The following is a 22,418-nucleotide window of genomic DNA, read 5'->3' as shown; positions in this document are numbered from 1 at the left end:
AATTATTACAGGACTTCTGTATCAGATTCAGCAAATATCCATGATGCAAATGCAGAAAATGAAGACAAACCAAATATTTTCTTTGGCAGAGGTTGGGGTAGAGTGGGAAAGACCTTATTATTAATAACAAAAGATCTACAGTCTTTGTTGGGATGGGCGTGGGAGGAGGAGTTTTTCAAATAAGAATTCCTCATAACATCTAGTAAGAGTTAAAATTATTTGAAGGTGAAATTTGAAGGAACATATTTAGGGGTAACTCCTAACTATCTCAAGACTATTCTTCTGCCTAGTCAGAAAATCACCAGAAAGAGCTTTTACAGCAGCAAGAAAAGCTTACACAAAAACATTTTGGCAATGCAATGATGTCACTGACTCACTTTATGATTTAAGCCACAAGTTTTTAAAAAGAGAAAATAATATTTTCATTTTCAACTTCCATTACTGATTAGATTTTGCTAAATTATATACTTTTTAGGTTGTATTTTGAATATTTATCTTAATGAATTTTTTGCCAATAATTTGTATTATAGTTATAATGCTTATCTTTTATAAATTTAATTTTCCCCAATGTTTGTACAATATATGTTTTTGAATTTAAAGTACACTAAATAATTTACTTTCTTTGAGCTTTTTATTTTATAAATTCTATCTCAGTTGGTAAAGAATCTGCCTGCAATGCGGAAGACCTAGGTTGGATCCATGGGTTGGGAAGATCTCCTGGAGAAGAGAAAGGCTACCCACTCCAGTATTCTGGCCTGGAGAATTCCATGGACTCTATGGAGTCAGACTTGACTGACATTCACTTTTCACACTTTCAAAATAAAATTTTGATCCCATGTAAAATAAATACATGGAAGTAATGGAATTGCTATCTTGCTACAGCATTGATAAATTGATATTGGGGGCAGGGAAATGTATCAGGACTCAAGGAGGAATCAGCAACCCAAATCAGCAGAAGCAAAGGAGTCTGGCTTTTCTCTCATTCAAGCCTTGAACCTTCTCTGCTTGATAGTAGCAGGATATAGGACTTTCTGGTAGACCATCAGTTCAGTTCAGTCGCTCAGTCATGTCGGACTCTTTGCGACCCCATGAATCTCAGTACGCCAGGCCTCCCTGTCCATCACCAACTCCCAGAGTTCACTCAGACTCACGTCCATCAAGCCAGTGATGCTATCCAGCCATCTCATCCTCTGTCGTCCCCTTCTCCTCCTGCCCCCAATCCCTCCCAGCATCAGAGTCTTTTCCAATGAGTCAACTCTTTGCATGAGGTGGCCAAAGTACTGCAGTTTCAGCTTCAGCATCATTCCCTCCAAAGAAATCCCAGGGCTGATCTCCTTCAGAATGGACTGGTTGGATCTCCTTGCAGTTCAAGGGACTCTCAAGAGTCTTCTCCAGCACCACAGTTCAAAAGCATCAATTCTTTGGTGCTCAGCTTTCTTCACAGTCCAACTCTCACATCCATACATGACCACAGGAAAAACCGTAGCCTTGACTAGACGGACCTTTGTTGGCAAAGTAATGTCTCTGCTTTTGAATATGCTATCCAGGTTGGTCATAACTTTCCTTCCAAGGAGTAAGCGTCTTTTAATTTCACGGCTGCAGTCACCATCTGCAGTGGTTTTGGAGCCCCCAAAAATAAAGTCTGACACTGTTTCCACTGTTTCCCCATCTATTTCCCATGAAGTGATGGGACCGGATGCCATGATCTTCGTTTTCTGAATGTTGAGCTCTATGCCAACTTTTTCACTCTCCACTTTCACTTTCATCAAGAGGCTTTTGAGTTCCTCTTCATTTTCTGCCATAAGGGTGGTGTCATCTGCATATCTGAGGTTATTGATATTTCTCCCGGCAATCTTGATTCCAGCTTGTGTTTCTTGCAGTCCAGCATTTCTCATGATGTACTCTGCATATAAGTTAAATGAGTAGCAGGCATAAATCTAACATTAGATTTATGGATTAGGGAAGTGGGTCAGGGTGAAGTCAGGCACAGCAAATATTCCACTGTGGACCTTGGAAGGAACATCCTGTAGGGAGTAGGAGATTATGGTCTGGAAGTATTCGAGATTCAGGGAGGCCAGGCAGCTAAGTTGCAAAACTGCTATGAGGATTAAATATTAAATAGTCTATGGACTTCTTAAATAAAGACATCACATTATACATAAAAGGTTATTATAAGATGCGGTTGAATATAGTACTGCATAGCTACTGGAACTCAGGACAAGTTATTTAACCTTGTTGTGACTCAGTTTCCACATCTGTAAAGTGGTGTTAAGAACACTGCACATTTAACATTTAATATTTAACAATGAGAGAGAATTATGGGATTATAACTTACAAAGGTTTCAGAGTAATTCCTAACACCTGGTAAGAATTTAGGATGCTACATGCCTCTAGAGCAAAGTGATAATTAGTATTATCATTTTAAACCTAAGAATTCAATACATCCCCAGTGAGAAAGTGCTAAAGGGAGAATTTTTTGAATTGCAATATCTAACTTGCATATCAAACACAAAGGTTTACAACCACAATAAAAAATATCAATTTTCAAATGTTAATTTATAAAAATAAAATTTTAAATTTAATAATACTATTGTATTGTCCCCCTGTTTATTTAACTTATATGCAGAGTACATCATGAGAAACGCTGGACTGGAAGAAACACAAGCTGGAATCAAGATTGCCGGGAGAAATATCAATAACCTCAGATACGCAGATGACACCACCCTTATGGCAGAAAGTGAAGAGGAACTCAAAAGCCTCTTGATGAAAGTGAAAGTGGAGAGTGAAAAGGTTGGCTTAAAGCTCAACATTCAGAAAATGAAGATCATGGCATCCGGTCCCATCACTTCATGGGAAATAGATGGGGAAACAGTGGAAACAGTGTCAGACTTTATTTTTGGGGGCTCCAAAACCACTGCAGATGGTGACTGCAGCCGTGAAATTAAAAGACGCTTACTCCTTGGAAGGAAAGTTATGACCAACCTGGATAGCATATTCAAAAGCAGAGACATTACTTTGCCAACAAAGGTCTGTCTAGTCAAGGCTATGGTTTTTCCTGTGGTCATGTATGGATGTGAGAGTTGGACCGTGAAGAAGGCTGAGCACCGAAGAATTGATGCCTTTGAACTGTGGTGCTGGAGAAGACTCTTGAGAGTCCCTTGGACTGCAAGGAGATCCAACCAGTCCATTCTGAAGGAGATCAGCCCTGGGATTTCTTTGGAGGGAATGATGCTGAAGCTGAAACTGCAGTACTTTGGCCACCTCATGCAAAGAGTTGACTCATTGGAAAAGACTCTGATGCTGGGAGGGATTGGGGGCAAGAGGAGCAGGGGACAACAGAGGATGAGATGGCTGGATGGCATCACTGACTTGATGGACGTGAGTCTGAGTGAACTCCGGGAGTTGGTGATGAACAGCGAGGCCTGGTGTGCTGCGATTCATGGGTTCGCAAAGAGTCAGACACGACTGAGCAACTGATCTGATCTGATCTGATCTGATTGTATCAATTATTTTAAGTTACTTAAAGTGAAGTTATATCTACCAAAATGGAAAAGTAAACCTCTTTAAAGATGCTTATGTGAAACTTGGCATGAGTTTAGCACAAGTGACTCCTGTTTTAACATGGGACTGACCACAGCAGATGGGAGATTGAAAAGTACTCTATGAGTCTGAAAGCAGAAGGAAAAGTGATAGGTACTTAGCACAGTGGAGGAAGTTCAAACCCCAAATGGGGCTTCCAAGGTGCCTCAGTAGTAAAGAATCTGCCTGCCAAGGCAGGAGACCCAGGTTTGATCCCTGGGTAAGGAAGATCCCCTGGAGAAGCAAATGGGAACTCACTGCAGTATTCTTGCCTGGAGAATCCCATGGAGAGAGGAGCCTGGCAGGCTATAGTCCATGGGTTGCAAAGAGTCAGACACGACTGAAGCAACTGAGCACACACAAAAGACAGGCAGAGGAAGATGGGCATGAGACTGAAACAATAGAGAGAATTCTATGAGGGTGTGACAGGAGGGGAAACTACATTCTCAACCAAAGTATGAGGAACTCAAGAGATAATGGCTGAAATGAACAGATCAAGACATAGCAATATAAGGGTAGCATTAAAAAAATATATAGTTAAGGAATCAAAATAAAACAAAAAAACCTAAAATGGTTCATATCTTGGAGTGCTGGGTACACAGAAAGTAGGAGATTGCTATTTTTGAATAGGAGTTGCAGCATTACTTGTTTTAAATGCATTACACACACACATACAAAATAAAGCAAATAAAATATGATTAAACAGTGTGTATGTGAGTGTGTGTGTGTGTGTTAGGTGCTCAGTTGTGTCCGACTCTTTGGAACCCCATGCGTGGTAGCCCACCAGGCTCCTTTGTCTGTGGTATTCTCCAGGCAAGAGTACTGGAGCAGGTTGCCATTCAGTTCTCCAGGGGATCTTCCCAACCCTGGGATCAAATCTGGGTCTCCCTCCTTGTAGGCAGATTCTTTACTGTCTGACCTACCAGAGATTAAACAGTATTTATTATTATAGCCTATTAAGAGTAAAGCGGAGAAGTCAATGGCACCCCAATCCAGTACTCTTGCCTGGAAACTCCCATGGACGGAGGAGCCTGGCGGGCTGCAGTCCATGGTGTTGCTAGGAGTCGGACACGACTGAGCGACTTCACTTTCACCTTTCACTTTCATGCATTGAAGAAGGAAATGGCAACCCACTCCGGTGTTCTTGCCTGGAGAATCCCAGGGACGGGGGAGCCTTGCGGGGTGCTGTCTATGGGGTTGCACAGAGTCGGACACGACTGAAGCGACTAAGCAGTAGCAGCAGCAAGAGTAAAGACATGATCAAAATAGGGAAGGTTAGTGATGAGCTTTCCCTAAAGCAGACAACAATTACTCTGTAAAGTTGCCTTATCAGTATGTTTTATAGTTAAAAACATTCTTCTCTAAACCAGGCTGAAAACTATGTACCATGTATATCAAGAACAGAGGCTGTAGCAAGTTGAGCTCTCTGTCACTTTAGTTGTGGCTATAACCAAGGGGCAAGATCAAGAGCAGTTGTGTCCTTGTCATCAAGTACCTATGGGCTTGTGACAACAGGACCAGCCTGGGCGTGGAGTGGGGTGGTGACATATTCCCTAATACAGATGCTGTCAAATTTGAGCCTGTATCACCTGGAAGGCTTGTGAAGACAGGTGGGGTGCTGGGCTCCCCAACTAGAGTTTCTGGCTCACTGGGCTGGGGTGAAGCCTGAGAACTGGCGTCTCTAACCATTTCTCAGGGGATGAGGATGATGCTCGACCTGGGGCCACATTCTGAGAACCACTAGCCCGATTAGAAATGGATAAGTGTGCAGGGCAGTAAGGGCAGGTTACAGAGAACCGGCTGAGGGAAGAAGGCTGTTCCTGGAAAAGTGTCTGAATAGGCTTTGTGCTCCAAGGGGAAGGACAGAGAGAGGAATCTAGGTGCCCTATATATTTTCCAAGGCTGGCATTGTGATGTCTTTTAATAATCTTCTTGGCTCAGTCCAACAGTCTCTACTTTAAAGAAATGTTTGGTTCACACAATTCTAATAATATGTTCCTAGAATACAGCCCACCAATGAAAGTCTGAAAAATAGATTCTATTATCCTTCTCTACTGTTGAACCTAAGCTATATCATTAGAGGCAGCCAGAGAGGCTGAGCAAATCACATGTACATTTTTCAGGTATCTAAGAAGAAAGAAAACAGGTTCAAAGAAGCAGACCTAACCTGGAAGAGCCTGAACAAGGAGACAATGCTTTCTTTTAAAAATGATTGAAAATATTGATAAATGTTAACTGACTGATTTTAGCTATTATTTGCATTATGAGCCAAAGCTTGCAATTTCACAGAGTCTATTGGGATCAGAACTACAAATGTAAACTTAAAAGTGTGTCATAGTTGGGACATATTGGACCTGGGGGTGAGTTTAGGCAGTCAGTGGATAAGGCAGAGAAATGAAAAGTAAGAAGTGCTTGGTTCAAGACCTGGCTCATGGAGGGAGACAGCCAGCATCTAACAGTCAGACTCTCAGGTCCCAGCAGGGTGTGACCTTGGATGAGTTAATGTCTCTGAGCTTCAGTTATCTCATCTGCAAAGCGAACATAATAGTGGCCCACACTTCACAGCTTATTGTAAGGTGTAGCACAGTCCCCAGAACACAGGGTTGTGCTAAAAGGATGTGAACTGTAATAATAGATAAAAACAAGCTCTTTGAAGTCAGATTAGGGTTCGTATCTAGCTTGTCACTTTCAGTTGTGATTCCTTTGGGCGTGTTACTGAACCCTTCTAAGGCGTAATTTTGTGTTAAAATAGGGATAATAATATATAACCTTTTAGGATTACTCCAAGGATTAAATGAAAGCAAGTATGATAGTATGCATATCCCTTGGCTATATTAAGTACTCAACAAATGAGATTATCACTACATATAGGAAATCTGACTCTTATGAATATTACTTTTCCTCATTGGTAAAAAGAGAACAAAGATCTACGCCACCCTTTTCCAAGTTTGGTTTGAGGCTCAAATAAGATAGTGAATACGGTCTTCCTGGTGGTCCAGTGGTTAGGAATCTGTCTGCTAATGCAGGGTACATGCGTTCGATCCCTGATCTGGGATTCTACATGCCATGGGGCAACTACACGTGGGAGCGGCAACGACTGAAGCCCGCATGCCCTAGAGCCCAGGCTCTGCAGTGAGAATCATCCACAATGAGAAGTTTGCACACTGCAACTGGAGAGTAACCCCCACTCTCTAGTGAAAGCCTGTAGGCAGCAGCAAAGATCCGGTGCAGCCAACAATAAAAAATAATATTTTTTCAAAAAAGATAATGAACATGAAAGAAACTTTCATTCATTCATTCACTCATTCAACAAATACTTGTTTCTCATCTTTTGTGTACCAGGACTGTTCTAAATGCCAGTAGTACACTTGTAAATAAAAAGGATAAAACATCTGCTTTCATGGAGCTTACATTTCTACCACTAGAGTGGAGGAGGGAGAGATGAAGAAACAAATAAATACATAAAGTCAAGTAATAGAAATACTTTAGAGAAATGTAAAGCAAGATAAAGAGGGTGGGGCTGAGGTGGTACCGTTGTGCTACTTTATAAAAGGTGATCAAGGAAGAAATAGCCAATAAATAGCATTTGAGTAGAGATGTGCAGGGCACGAGGCTGGTAGGGCAGCAGATGTCTGGAGGAAGCAGAGGGACAGTCCAGTGGGTCTACTATTCCTGGGACGGGAGCATACTGGATGTGTTCAAGGAACTGTAAGGAGCCCAGTTTGGCTGAAGCAGCTGAAGGAGGTGGGAGAGTGAGCCACAGAGCACACAGCAATTTACAGGCCATTAGCCTCGGTTGTCGGAGAAGGCAAGGGCACCCCACTCCAGTACTCCTGCCTGGAAAATCCCATGGACGGAAGGGCCTGGTAGGCTACAGTCCATGGGGTCACTAAGAGTTGGACACAACTGAGCGACTTCACTTTCACTTTTCACTTTCATGCATTGGAGAAGGAAATGGCAACCACTCCAGTGTTCTTGCCTGGAGAATCCCAGGGACGGGGGAGCCTGGTGGGCTGCCATCTATGGGGTCACACAGAGACAGACACGACTGAAATAACTTAGCAGCAGTAGCAGCAGCAGCCTCAGTTGTGCCCCATCAGATTCGTATGTTGAAGTCCCAACCCCCAATGTGATGGCATTAGGAGGTAGAACCTACCTTCTGGAGGTTCTGGAGGTAATTAAGGTTAAATGAGGTGGGTGGGGCCCTACTCCAACAGGACTGGTTTTCTTATAAGAAGAGCCCACTCCCTCTCTTGCTCCCCCTTCTCCTCCCCACCCCCTGCTGCCTGCACACAGAGGAAATGCCACGCAAGGACACAGCAAGAAGGCACTGCTTGTGAGTCTGGAAGAGAGTGCCACCAGAAACTGAATTCACTGGCACCTTGATCTTAGACTTCAAGCCTCTAAAACTGTAAGAAAATAAATGTCTATTGTTTAACCTGCCCAGTCAGTGGTACTTTGTTATAGCAGCCCAAACAGACTAGTACACCATGAAAGCACATGAAGACGGGCTTCAAGATGGGCAGCCCATCTTGAAGATGGGCTAGTACACCATGAAAGCACTTGAAGATGGGTTCTCAATGGGCAGCCACTGGGAAGCCTTAAGCAGGGACAGGACGTCTGACGCTCTTGCTTTTGTGTGTAAAATACAGTGGCAAAGTTGAAAGCTAAGACATTAGTTAGGAGGTTATTACAATAATCAAGAAAAACAATGATAAGCAGCTCAGATTGGAGTGATAGTCATAGATAACATGATGAGAAGTGCCTGAATTCTGAGTGTAGCTTGAAGATATAACCAACAGAAAATGCTTGGGGATGGGAGATGCAGTATGAAGGAAAGGGGGTCAAAGGTGACTGCTGGGATTTTGGCTGAGCACCTGGAAGACTGGAGTTGCTGTTCACTGAGCTGGAGGAGGTTGAAGAAGAAATAGCTGGGGTGGTTAACCAGAGTTTGGTTCTGGACTTTAAAGTGCACATTGCCTAGCAGATACCCAATGGAAATGGTTGAGGATTCAGATGGAGTCATGAGTCCTGAGTTCAGGGGAGTGGGAGCATTGGAGATAAAAAAGTGTAAAGTCATTAGTATATGGATGGCATTTAAAGCCATGAGACAGCATGATCAAATTTCTAAATAATAAAATGTTACATATTTGTAAGGATATGTATAAGTCAGTTGGGATCTTTGGTATCCTTCACTCTTCAGACTCATTACAGAAAAAATCCACATACAGTCTTTCTCCTCTTTATGTTTTCAGTTCAGTTCAGTTCAGTCGCTCAGTTGTGTCCGACTCTTTGCTACCCCAAGGACTGCAGCACACCAGGCTTCCCTGTCCATAACCAACTCCTGGAGCTTAGTCAGACTCATATCCATTGAGTCGGTGATACCATCCAGCCATCTCATCCTCTGTCGTCCCCTTCTCTTCCTGCTTTCGATCTTTCCCAGCTTCGGTGTCTTTTCCACTGAGTCAACTCTTCGCATCAGGTGGACAAATTATTGGAGTTTCAGCTTCAACATCAATCCTTCCACTAAACACCCAGGACTGATCTCCTTTAGGATGGACTGGTTGGATCTCCTTGCAGTCCAAGGGACTCTCAAGAGTCTTCTCCAACACCACAGTTCAAAAGCATCAATTCTTCGGTGCTCAGCTTTCTTCACAGTCCAACTCTCACATCCATACATGACTACTGGAAAAACCATAGCCTTGACTAGACTGTGTTTTACTTGGTAATATACAATGCTGTTTTAAAATAAGATAAGAAGAGACATCTACTATCTGTCAATACTTTGCAAATAGAATATTTTACTCTTTCCATAACACATCAGAGAGATATCCCAGTTGCCAAATCTATTGATAGGTTTGCTTAGCAGCTATTCCACACTTAACCATGTGTTGAATACTGTGCTAGCAACTGGGGAAACAATGAAAAAGATAACATTCCCAGCTTCAGTGAGTCATGCATTTGCAACAAAGTGTGATAAGTGTGATGACAGAGATACACAGGAATCTTGGAATCCCAGGGAAAGCATGCCTAAATCATCTTGCTAGAGCCAGCAAGGGCTTCCCAAAGGAGGTACCATCTGGTATGAGTTGGAGCCAAAGGGCTGCTATGCAGGGTGTGAGGCCACAGGACCAGCCTGAGTACCAGCACAGAGCTAAAAGGTTAGCCAAAAGAACATAAGCAAGTCAAGGGGCTGAGGGTAACATGAGATGCAGGGGGTGATAAAGATATGATGCTGGGACTTAGACAGGGGCCAGGGTATGTAGGTATCCAAAATACTTCTTTAGGGTACGGGATTAACATTCACCTTGGAAGAAGGAAGTGTACAAGGGGGAAATGAATGTTTTTTTTAATAGGGGAAGAGTTTACAAATTAGTAATAGGCATCAGTTACTTTAAGTAAAGAGTCCCAAAGAGTGGAAAACCTTTGCATATGAAGGTATCTTCATATATTATTAACAAAAGTAAAATATTGCAAGGAAATCTTTGTTCAACAATAGGGAAATGACTAAATGAATTATAGTGGATCTATCCAATAAGAGTCCATTTACTCAGTGAAACATTACTCATTTGAAGTGATTGATTGTACTAGTATCTGCCACCAAGGGAAAGTGTTTTTGGTAAGGACAAAATAAACAAACTAAGCTTTATATGTTTAACCTGATAACTGTCATATAAGATATGTCTCTACAGAGTGGAAGAAATACACCCAAATGATGGATCATAGCTATTTTTTTTGTCTTCCTCTAATTTCTAAATTCCATGTAATATGTGGATATTGGTTTAAAAATTTTAAAGTCATGAATCCATAAACAATCAAAACGTTACTTATAAGTATGACATTTTTGTTACTTTTCATTAACAAAGACAATAAATCATGTGTGATAACTTTGAGAGTTAAATGAGGAGATAAAGATCAGTGTTATATTATTTTTTGTATGAATTACACGTTTGCTGCAGCACTGGGTGAGGAGTGGCAGATCACATAGCTGGGGTCCTGGTGAGAAAGCACATTCCCTGAGATGATGAGTAAATCACTGCTCTTCTCCAGGCCCTGGGACACAAACCATCCTTTCCTTGGTGCTTTTGGTTTGGATCTAGTGCAAATGCTTTCATCGTTACAGGTCAGCTTAGTTTTAATCTCATCTCAATAATCCACATTGCTGGAGAGAGAGGACCCCAGTTCAGGATAATTCTAGTTCCTCTTCTGTCAAAAAGTGAATTGAACAAGATCATTTCTGAAATTCCTTATAGTCCCAGAACGTCCTGATTGTTCTTTTTCTTAAAATTCATAGTTGAACAGCATGTTTCTAGTGATGCAATGCACACCTGTTCACATTTAATTTTAAAATATAGTACACTTACATTTCTATAACCATTTATACTTCACCAACTATTTTCACATATATGTTACCACCTGCTCTCCACTATCACCTCTGATTCTCATTTTTCATGTAGGGGAATTAAGACGAAATGATCATGAGAGAAGGGAGACACAAGAAACCAGGGACACAGAGCCAACAAGTGGCAAAATGAAGCTGAAGTCAGGTTTTCCATTCCAAACTGGGCTTTCTAATCACTTCAAAAGAACTCACTGCACTGACCTTAGAGCCTATTCTATTAGCCTGCTCTAATCAATCCATGCTTAGGATTTAACAACTCAAATAGGACCTTAGGTAAGTTAAATGGGTTCAGCACAAAGGAATCACTAGAAGCAAAGAATGACTACATTTTATTGAACCTAATTTGTGAGCCATCTGGGAGCATTACCTCAGTGGGACACCTAGGACTAAGTATCACCAGCTAAGAGACACTGATAAAAAAAGACACCCCCATTAGAGTAACATTAAAGTTATGTGTTAAAAGCAGAAGGGTGAAAAATCTAGGGGCATGCAATCTCTGGATGATCTTTGTATTTACCTTGGTAATGCTCACAGAAAGAGACATGCTTGGCTTAAACGATGTTGGCCATAAGACAACATTTCTATAGAGATTTCCTTTGGAAGAATCATCTTGCAGCAAATGGGATGCTACTACAATAGCTGGTGTCTGGGTAACTTACATTCCAACTCACTTCTGGCATTGGTGAACTCTATAAAACTGTTAACTGGAGCCTTACTTTTCTCATCCCTAAAGCATAGTAAGAGTCAGACACGACTGAGCGACTTCACTTTCACTTTTCACTTTCATGCAGTGGAGAAGGAAATGGCAACCCACTCCAGTGTTCTTGCCTGGAGAATCCCAGGGATGGGGGAGCCTGGTGGGCTGCTCTCTATGGGGTCGCACAGAGTCGGACACGACTGAAGTGACTTAGCAGTAGCAAAGCATAGTAATGATAATTTCCTCTAAGGCTGCTATGCAGAAAAAATTGGCAAACCAAGGCCTGAGTGTGGAGGCATGAGTGGAGTGGAATTAGATCATTGCAGAAGAGCTGGCCAGGAGAGTTTTCTGCTCTGCCCAACACTCTGTCTTAGTCCCTTTCTCAAATCAATCAATTTTCTCACACAACTTTGCCTAAGTACCTGGCATTTTTGCAGATGAATCCCAAAGTCTATTGGTAGAACTCTCCCTCATTTTGTGGATCAGTTCAGCCAGCGTTATCTCAAAATAAAGTATTATGTGTCAGGCACCTTTGTCTGTGATCTGTTCAGAACAGATCTGAAAGTCTGGCTATGCGTGCATGCATGCGTGCTAAGTTGCTTCACTCGTGTCCAACTCTGTGCAATCCTACTGACTGTAGCCTGCCAGACTCCTCCGTCCTCGGGATTCTCCAGGCAAGAATACTGGAGTGGGTTGCCATGCCCTCCTCCAGAGGATCTTCCTGACCCAGGGATTGTCTCCCGAATTAGCAGGCAGGTTTTTAACCAGGAGGTCCCCCCCTACCCCACCCCAGGAAGCCTGAAAGTCCGGCTATTTGTATTCAAATCATCTCTCCTTTTTATTGTCTATCATCCATCTTTCCCTCCCTCCAGCCTTCCGAGAAATTTTCAGGGAGCACGTACTCAATTAAAGCCTTAGAGGAATAGTGGACAGATTACAAACTTCCAGACAGGTCTGGGTTCAAGTACTAGTTCAGTACTAGATTTACCAGCTGCAGGACTTAGAGCAAATGGCTACTTTTCTGATCCTGTGCTTCTTTACTTAAAACTGTAAATAATGATTGCTTCCTTACACCTCTTTGTTGAGGTTTATTATCATTAGCACATGAAGGTGATCAGTGATTTTTAAAAGATTCTCAGAGACAGATGCTAGAAATAAAGATGCAGAAAAAACTGAAAAAAAAAAAAAAGAACAAAAAAAACATGCCAAGACCTTGGCACCATAGGAGACATGAAGAGTGAGAGAAAAACATAAACAGCAATTACAGTATAGCATGTTAAATGATTTAAGGAAGAATTTCCTTGTTCCTCAAAGGATGCAGCCATGTCTGCAGAGGAGGAAAGCTGACTCCCTAGCCCTCGGGTGCATACACTGATGTGCTTGTCTCAAGCAGGAGGGATCTGAGTTGACCTGATGCCCCAGTGGACCTTATTACACTTGCAGGTGCCATTGTGAAATAACAAGCTCTCCTCCCACGGTACCTCCTCTCCACCTCCCCCCTCCAAACCAGTTCTCTGCCCAGCCTTCCTGTTCTGAACTTATTATATATCCACTCCCTCCCTCCAGCCCTGATGTTTTCTTATCAACCCTGGGTGTATCTTGGTTCAAATTCATTTTCTCCCCAAGACTAAAAATAAAAATCCTCATGTTACAACTCCATTCGTTGCCTGGAGATAACATTCAGCTCTTCACACGCAGGCAGACCTCCTCCAGCTATGCCAATTTAATCCTGTTCTGTAGCTTCATTCCTTGTGAATAGGATACCTTTGGCAGGTGAGGTGTTATGAACATCAACATGTTAAATCTTCAGTAAAGTCATTCTCCTGGGCATTTTTTTTTTCCCATTTCATTTTGTCCAGAATGCTGTCACAATGTCCATTGATATCTCTAGACTTTGCCCTTGAGTTCCTCAGCAGTTCATTAATACATGCACCCATCCAGCAGACATCTACTTGAAGACCTATCGTGTGCCAGGCATTGTGTTACAGCATTCCTTTGATCCTTGTAAGACTGGCAGGTATGTGTGCCTACGTGTACATGCATTTAGGGAGAGGAGGGTAAGTCAGCTATTTCTTCAATTTTGGCTGTTCTTCAGTGATAAATGTGTGCAGGGAAGGAGGGCAAGGTGTGGTCACAAATGTGGATTTCAGCTGTTACCTATATCCTCCACATCTTCATCTAGAAGCCACATACCTGCCAATTACAGAGATTTTTATAACCAGGTCTGCGAGCTCACAATTGGTTGTCTATGCCACACTTAAGAATAGAATGCTTCCACAGTCACCTCTTCTACTCACATGGAAGATTCCTCTGCCAGGGAGTACAGGCTCTTTACCTTGAGAGGACATCTATATTATCCATCCATAACAGTTTCATTTGTGTATACTTAATTTCATCACTTGGCTGTTTCACTTTTGAGACTCCCTGCATTATAGCGATTAGCTCTTTTTTGTCTCGGCTCTATTATAGATTGTTCTGTCACATTTTATTTTTGTGTTTGCTTTTTTATTAGTTTTAAATGCTGGTTTCAGTAAAATAATGTACAGTCATTCTTCCATATTTAACTGCTTTGCCCTTTTTGGTCAGCTTTGTAATGTTTTTGATTTACAAGTAATTTTGAAATATATACCCATTTAAAAAGGAACGGCTGTACACTCAATTTCTTCCATCGAAATCTTCTTCAGGAAATAATTTAGGCAAAATGTTACTATGGTAGATGATGAATAAGAATTTAGATTATTGCTCTTTCAAAATATTTCTTTTTATGGAAAAATAAGTGTTTTGATTTGCTGCTCTATTGCAAATTCTGGAGCCCAATACTTGACCGTAACTGTCATCTTCCCACCTAGGGGTAAGCTAATCCGAGACGGGAGAGCTGTCCAAGTACAACAGGCCTCAAACATCTAGAGCCATGCACATGTTATTGGATTCAGAGAGCCTGAGCATGGGTAGGTTGGCTATTAGTACACCCATTTTACAGCTGAGGAAACGGAGGCCCTCAGAAGGTAACTATCAAACCGAAGCAGTCAACACTGTGGTGGCAGGATGCAAACATAGGTGTTCTAATTCTAAATTCTATGCCTCCCTCCTCTCACCCTAGACCACACATTCAGTACCAGGGTATAGTCTTCAAAAAGCATGGGAAGGATGAAGAGGAGACAGGTCTGGGGAAAAGGAATCGCTAGAAGGTATCTCTAGTATATTCAATACTTATGGGGTTAATTTCATTAAGAGTCTGATTCTGAAGATCAAAAAGGTGAGAAACTGGAGAGAAAAAACTTTAATGAGTGAGACCATGGCAGTGAGAGGTTGTGAGAAGATTTAGGGTTGAGAGGGACAGAAGTCCTAAGCAGGAAGTGGGATGTGCCCTGGGCTAAAAAACTACATTTTGGATCATGAGTTTAATTTGATTTCTGTTACATTACAGAAAGGGGAATGGTAGAAGAGGTAGAATAGAAATTGGCTGCCTTATGAAGTAGAGAGTCCCCTATTATATAAAGCTTATGACTCTGTACTAGTCAGGGTTAACCAGAGAGGCAGAGACAAGCACCAGTAGATTGTATACGGGTATGTGTGTGTGTGTGAGTGTGTTTGTTTGCACATGTATATATATGTGTGTGTGTGTGTGTATGTATGTGTATATATACATATATATTGAATTATATATATATATATATTCTATTCGGGATATATAGTTGAATTATTCCTATTCAACACTTCTTTGATATGTGTTACTTCTTTGACATTACTCAGTTGTGTCTGACTCTTTTTGATCCCATGAACCATAGCCCACGAAGCTCCTCTGTCCATGGAATTCTCCAGGCAAGAATACTGGAGTGGGCAGCCATTCCCTTCTCCAGGGGATCTTTCCTGCCAAGAGATGAAACCCAGGTCTCCTGCATTGCAGGCAGACTCTTTACTATTTGAGCCATCAGGGAAGTCCATATATATACACATATGTGTGTGTGTGTGTGTGTGTGTGTATACACCCATGCTTATATATGCATATAATCTCCTAGTGGTTGGTTCTGTTCCTCTAAAAATATAAATAAGCACATTACATATTACATATATACATGCATTATATATATATTTTTATAAATATGTATGTATTATTTATTTATAGAGAAATTTGGCCTTTTCCAACTCTGGGAACTGGTTAAGCTGTCTATAAATCTGTTGTATCTTGTCTGATGCTGGAGCTTGAAGTCCACTGGGTAGGCAGTCAGGAAGGAAAGATGGATATAAGTAATGAGGAAAATTAGGGGCAGCTGGGAACCCAAAGGCATGAGCTGAAACTCCCTAAGGATGAACTGGAACCTCGGTTTTCACTGCTACCCCAGTTGTAAATGTGGATGACCTGCTGGAGCCAGGGTCTCTTCTCAAAACACACACAAATGGATAACAGGTTAGAGAAGTTGCAGGAGGATCTGGGGAAAGGAAATGCACTCGTAGGCTTGGATGCTGCTTTATGCTGACTCCGTGAGTCTGCAGATAAGCAACAACACATGAGCAGCAAAGTGGCTAATGTGTCCTTTCATCCTCCAAATTTCCCTAGCACCTCTCTGTGGTCCAACCTAACTGAAAACTACAGGAAACTGAATTCTGAGTAATGAACTTCAGTCTAGCCAACCTGACATATAGAAAGCCACCATTCTAGGTGGGAAGGAATACTGTGTCTGGTGGAGAGCTGATTTTGATGCTCCCCAGAGGCACAGCAGAAACTCAGGGAACCAAACATGCCTTCTGACTATTGAGCACCCAGGTCCTCTCCAGCCACGGAGATCTCCTTGTGCATTCACTGATTTAGCTGTTTTCCGTGCCTTTGTCACTGGAGATTTTCATTCTCCAAGACCAAAGAATGAGAAAGAGTCTTCCCATTTTCTCTCTTCTTTATTGCCAAAGATCAATGCATCTGCCTTTTGTAGTTTAAAGATTTATAATTGCATGCATTACTACAAGCAACAATAATAGCTAAAATTATTCATTGAGAATATATAATGTGCCAGACCCTTTCACCTGTCCTCTCATTAAATTCTTACAACAATCCTATGTAAAAAAAAAAAAAACAATCCTATGTAGAAAGCATTACTGTTACCTTAATTTTACTGATGTAAACTGATTGATCAAATTGCCAACATCTGCTGGATCATCGAAAAAGCAAGAGAGTTTCAGAAAAACATCTATTTCTGCTTTATTGACTATACCAAAGCTTTTGACTGTGTGGATCACAATAAACTGTGGAAAATTCTGAAAGAGATGGGAATACCGGACCACCTGACCTGCCTCTTGAGAAACCTGTATGCAAGTCAGGAAGCAACAGTTAGAACTGGACATGGAACAACAGACTGGTTCCAAATAGGAAAAGGAGTACGTCAAGGCTGTATATTGTCACCCTGCTTATTTAACTTATATGCAGAGTACATCATGAGAAATGCTGGGCTGGATGAAGCACAAACTGAAATCAAGACTGCTGGGAGAAATATCAATAATCTCAGTTATGCAGATGACACCACCCTTATGGCAGAAAGTGAAGAACTAAAGAGCCTCTTGATGAAAGTGAAAGAGGAGAGTGAAAAAGTTGGCTAAAGCTCAACATTCAGAAAACGAAGATCATGGCATCTGGTCCCATCACTTCATGGGAAATAGATGGGGAAACAGTGGAAACAGTGTCAGACTTTATTTTTCTGGGCTCCAAAATCACTGCAGATGGTGACTGCAGCCATGAAATTAAAAGATGCTTACTCCTTGGAAGGAAAGTTGTGACCAACCTAGACAGTATATTCAAAAGCAGAGACATTACTTTATCAACAAAGGTCCATCTTGTCAAGGGTATGGTTTTTCCAGTAGTCATGTATGGATGTGAGAGTTTCCCTTGGACTGCAAGGAGATCCAACCAGTCCATTCTAAAGGAGATCAGTCCTGGGTGTTCATTGGAAGGACTGATGTTGAAGCTGAAACTCCAGTACTTTGGACACCTGATGAGAAGAGCTGACTCATTTGTAAAGACCCTGATGCTGGGAAGGATTAAGGGCAGGAGGAGAAGGGGACGACAGAGGATGAGATGGTTGGATGGTATTACTGACTCAGTGGACATGAGTTTGAGTAAACTCTGGGAGTTGGTGATGGACAGGGAGGCCTGGTGTGCTGCAGTTCATGGGGTTGCAAAGAGTTGGACATGACAGAGAGACTGAACTGAACTGAAACTGATTGAAATTTGAGATTGATGTGCTCAATGTCAGATAGCTATTATATTTTGGAGCAGAGATTCAAATCCAAAATATTCAGCTTTGGAAGCACCACCACCACCATCACCAAAAATAACAGGAAAGAGAAATTACCACATGGCTAAGACCCCTCTCGGAGTTTTTACAGTTAAGCCCCTGGTATCTAAAATCTCTTACTTTCTTTCAGTTTGGAGAATGTGTGATTCTATCAGAAGAAAGAGAGAAAGTAGAAGGGTAAATAGAGATAATCTGAGAAAATAAAAATGATGACAAAAAAGAGGTATACAGGAGGCATCAAAGGGATAAATTGAAGAACGGGGAAAAAGAAAGGAAGATAACAAGAAAAAGATTTTTCTGTCTTAATACTATTCCACATAGGAAGGTATGATTTCTCACCTATGATGGCTGCAAATGACTACAAATGAATACAAGGTACACACATCTCATCAACAAAATAAATAGCCAACAATGTCGGTATGCCAACTGATGGCTTTCAAGCAACTTTAAAAGGTTAAGTGGTAAAAAATAAAAGCTTAAAACCAAGGAATGAATACCAAAGAATGGGGATAGTGGTTCTAGCAATTATTCAGAATTGGGTCCCAGGGGCTGTTGTCTGAGCATTCTCAGGACAGGTCAGGTCTGAGGTCACTGCAGGGTTGGCTAATGAGGATAGGCAGTCCTTTATGTCTACTTTCAGAAGAGAGTGACAGCCAGAAAGCCTTTGAAAATCATGAGTGCAGGCTAGTATATAAAACCCTGGTTGCTGAACACATATAGCAGGCCAGGCACATGGCTCCCAAACCAGCATCTTCACTGTGTGGCTGTGCAGCTGTGGTTCAGTGCCACTGAGCTGCTGGTGTGCAGAATGTCTAGCCTTGAACCCTTCTCGCCTAGCACAGAACTGCTCATCCTTTGAGTTCCAGCTCAGTAGCATCCTCCATCTCAACATATTTCCCAGCATTGCTCTTCAGGGCTTCTTTCTGTTGGTTCTATATGATAATTAATTGTTTACCTCTCTGAGCTCCTTGAGCAGTGGGATTGTAGCCTGCATTTTCCCCACATTTTCATTAATGGCATTACAAGTGCCTTGGGAACACTCCTCAGCTTAGAGTCACTGCACTGCTCCCTCTTCTAAGTGCAAGCCACCCTGACTACTTAAAAGCCTAGAATTCCTTCCTTTGCCAGGCTTCTCCAGAGTTCTCTCTTCTTTTCCATCCCCACTGACTCTACCTTTGTTTACTTCATAATTCTCTCTTTCTAGGAACAAATGAATAATCTTCAAACATCTTCCTCACAAATACATGATTTGTCTCCACTTCAGAGGGCTAGGATTTTTTCAAATTGGAGGAGTAGGATGGTGCCCAGAGGTAAATATCGAGGACTCAATTCCCTACAAAGCTATGCTTCAACATCTCTTTTGTTTTTCAAACCATGTGAACAGTTTCTCCCAAAATCAGTCATCAGAGAAACACTGTTTATCCTTCTTCAGCTTGTTGATTTGCCCTTCCTAACTGAACAAGATGGGAGAACATTGCAGACTCCCTTAACTGTGACTCAAATAGCTATACAAACCACTGAGCTGCATCAGTGTTTAAAAACCAAGAATTTTACAACAGAATACATTTATAGATGATAAGACTTACATAACTGATATTTCCACCCGTCGAAGCTCTTTTGGACATATTGATCTTAATCACAAAGATAGATATTATTATTCCCACTTTATAAACATCAAAACAAAGGCTTGAAGCACTATGGTGGCTCTTGTAGGATCTCACAGCTGGTTAGTGACAGAGTTCATTAAAAAAACCTTGATTTCCCCAGTCTAGGGAAGGCATACATCTGAGAGAGCTTCTACTCCATTACTCTGGATGCTTACTGATTTTAAACTTTGAAGTCATCACATATCTATATATTTTCAACCTCTGTCTATAAGCAGAATGCATTTGAGAGATTTATGAGACAGGCAATCTAGAAAAGATGACTGTTTTCAGAAGCTACTGCTCCCCAGTCCTCCTTAGGTAGAAAACTTTAATTTGTCTTCCCAAATTCACTCCACCTCAGAGAATAGCTTTGTGGATGGAAAAGCAATAATAAAAGACCAAACGCAGTCTGGCTGCAAATGATCAGCCTCTTCTCTCCAATGTGGTAATTTACAAGCTTCCCCTAGGTCGGGCAGTTACTTACATACATGGTGAGCTCTGCCGGATAGTCTGGCCAGCAATGGGGAGAGTGCTCCCCCAACCCAACCCCCATTTCTCATTTAACTCTACTCATTAGAAGAGGCTGCGGCACAAGCCAGGTTGACATGTCAATAAGTCACCAAGGAAATGCAAAAATTGACAGCTGAGGAGTCCCAGCAACCAGTCTTCTCCACTACAGAAGCCCCCAGAAAACAGGTTTCTCAACCTCCTTGCCAGGTCACTTAAATGAGTAGTGACATTTGAGTCCCTCAGAGTAATTAATTTCCTCTGTCTCCAATAGTTCCTCATATTTTAAATGAATTTTTACAAGTCTCAGATCCTCCAGCCTCCCAGCTCGCTCTCCAGTCCCGTTGGTCCCCAAGGTCTCATAACAAATAGCTCCCACTCGTATTTGCCTTGCAAACTCACATAAACTGGAAATGATAAATACATTATCTGGGCTTTTTAACAGACCATTGTTTAATTTTCTATGCTTGTCTGGCTGGGGAAGAGATGAACATTACCTTGTGGAGAATAAGATTTCTATTCTATGTAAGGCAGGTTGGGGTAATCTATGGCAGAAACACAGCACTCTGTTCATCCTAATAGGCGGTGCTGCTAATTAAAAGTGTTAGGAAGGAACATCCATCCACCAGTCTGTGATTCATTCAGCATTATCCCTGGTAAACAAGAAATAGATATTGGAATGAATGCTTCTAATTTGTCAAAAGAATAGGCATTTTCAATTGTGCCTTCCTGGCTCCCTGTATGAAGTACATAATTCAGTGTTGCCATCATTTAAAAGTTTAGGACCTCAAAAGAATAGTACTTGTCCCTAAAGCTCATAAATCTCCAAGTCTGTTTCTTATGTAGAGACATTTATCTTATGCACGGTTTGACTTTAGTTTGCACAATTGAGAATGGTTCCTTCTGTTGGTAAATATATTTAGACTGGTATTTGAGAAGGGAGGTGACATTATTGTATTTAAAAATCAAACCAGTCTGAGACAACCTATTAGGAGAAACCAAAATCTGGGCAGGAAAACTTAAGACTCTTAATGACATTTACTAGGTGCTTAAAGACAAGAAGAAAGAGAATCAATATTATCTTTCTGTAACCATAAACACAATGTAGCCCAGAGAAAAGGCACCGATTCCTGAAGGCTCCGTAAACCCTCTAGAGCTTAAAGAGGAACACGAAAGCACAAAGGCCGTCACTTCAAGAAGACCCTGAGACATTTGTGAGTGTTTTCCCAGAGAGCAAGACTTTCCTCAGGCCAGCAAGACAATCGGCCTCAAACATTTACCTTTGTGTTATGTAAAAGGGTCCCTTGATCATGAAGATGAGGAGTTGGGGCTCACCAGCATGTCTTGCTGAATGCTGAAAACAAATAAAACATGATATTAAAAAAATAAACATTAATTACTTAACTGGCTTGTTTTTCTTCCTTCTATTTCATTCAAGAAACATTTACTAATTTCCTACCACACAGCAGGCATTGGAAATAAAAAGATGGCATAAACAAAACACGCCTAGACAAAAATCAACAAATATAGCCCATTGTAAGGACTGAACAAGAAGTGGCCCACAATACCTCTTAGGTAGGAGGGTGTGTGTGTGTATTGGTGTCACTTCCTGAGATACATCTGTGTGCACACACTTGTGTACATTTCTACACATACCCAGAAGCATGGAAGAATTTTTAAAGAACTTTCCCAATTTATCTGACTCTCTAAAGGCTTGAGCTCTTGCCTTAAGATCAGTAAAGAAGAGGGCACTGGAGAAAATGTCAAGAGTCTTAAAAGTGTTCGTAGCCTTTAATCTGCAATTCTCCTTCAGGAGTCCTTCTCAAGGAAACAATAGAGAATGCAGGCCAATATTTATGCACAGAGGTTGGCATCACAATGTTGTTTTTAAGAGGGAAACAGACAATGGAGGAATGATAAACTGAATATTTCTACATAGAGTAATAATGTAAATGTGCAAAAATATAAAAAAATTCCAAAATAAAACATAACAAAATTGTTTACAAAGTTTGAGCTCATCCATGTAGAAATTAGTCTTTAAAATATGCCAGCTGTTAACAGTGGTTATTTCTCTGTAGCATGCTGCTGCTAAGTCGTTTCAGTCGTGTCCGACTCTGTGCGACCCCATAGACAGCAGCCCATCAGGCTCCCCCGTCCCTGGGATTCTCCAGGCAAGAACACTGGAGTGGGTTGCCATTTCCTTCTCCACTGCATGAAAGTGAAAAGTGAAAGTGAAGTCGCTCAGTTGTGTCAGACTCGTAGCGATCCCATGGACTACAGCCTACCAGGCTCCTCCGTCCATG

General features: G+C 41.5%; 1 protein-coding gene across 5 annotated transcripts in view; it reads right to left on the bottom strand.

Moving 5' to 3' along the window:
* DAB1 (DAB adaptor protein 1) overlaps positions 1 to 22,418 on the bottom strand; it is a 1,337,206-nt gene that overhangs the window by 687,849 nt on the left and 626,939 nt on the right. For all 5 annotated transcript variants that reach the window (XM_061411800.1, XM_061411797.1, XM_061411794.1 and 2 more), the window contains exon 3: positions 21,396 to 21,469. The gene's annotated coding sequence lies outside the window, so the exon portion shown is untranslated. The remainder of the gene's footprint in view (positions 1 to 21,395; positions 21,470 to 22,418) is intronic.

Source organism: Bos javanicus, chromosome 3, assembly GCF_032452875.1.
Source record: "Bos javanicus breed banteng chromosome 3, ARS-OSU_banteng_1.0, whole genome shotgun sequence".
Lineage (NCBI taxonomy): Eukaryota > Metazoa > Chordata > Mammalia > Artiodactyla > Bovidae > Bos > Bos javanicus.
This window is presented reverse-complemented; position numbering and strand designations above follow the sequence as displayed.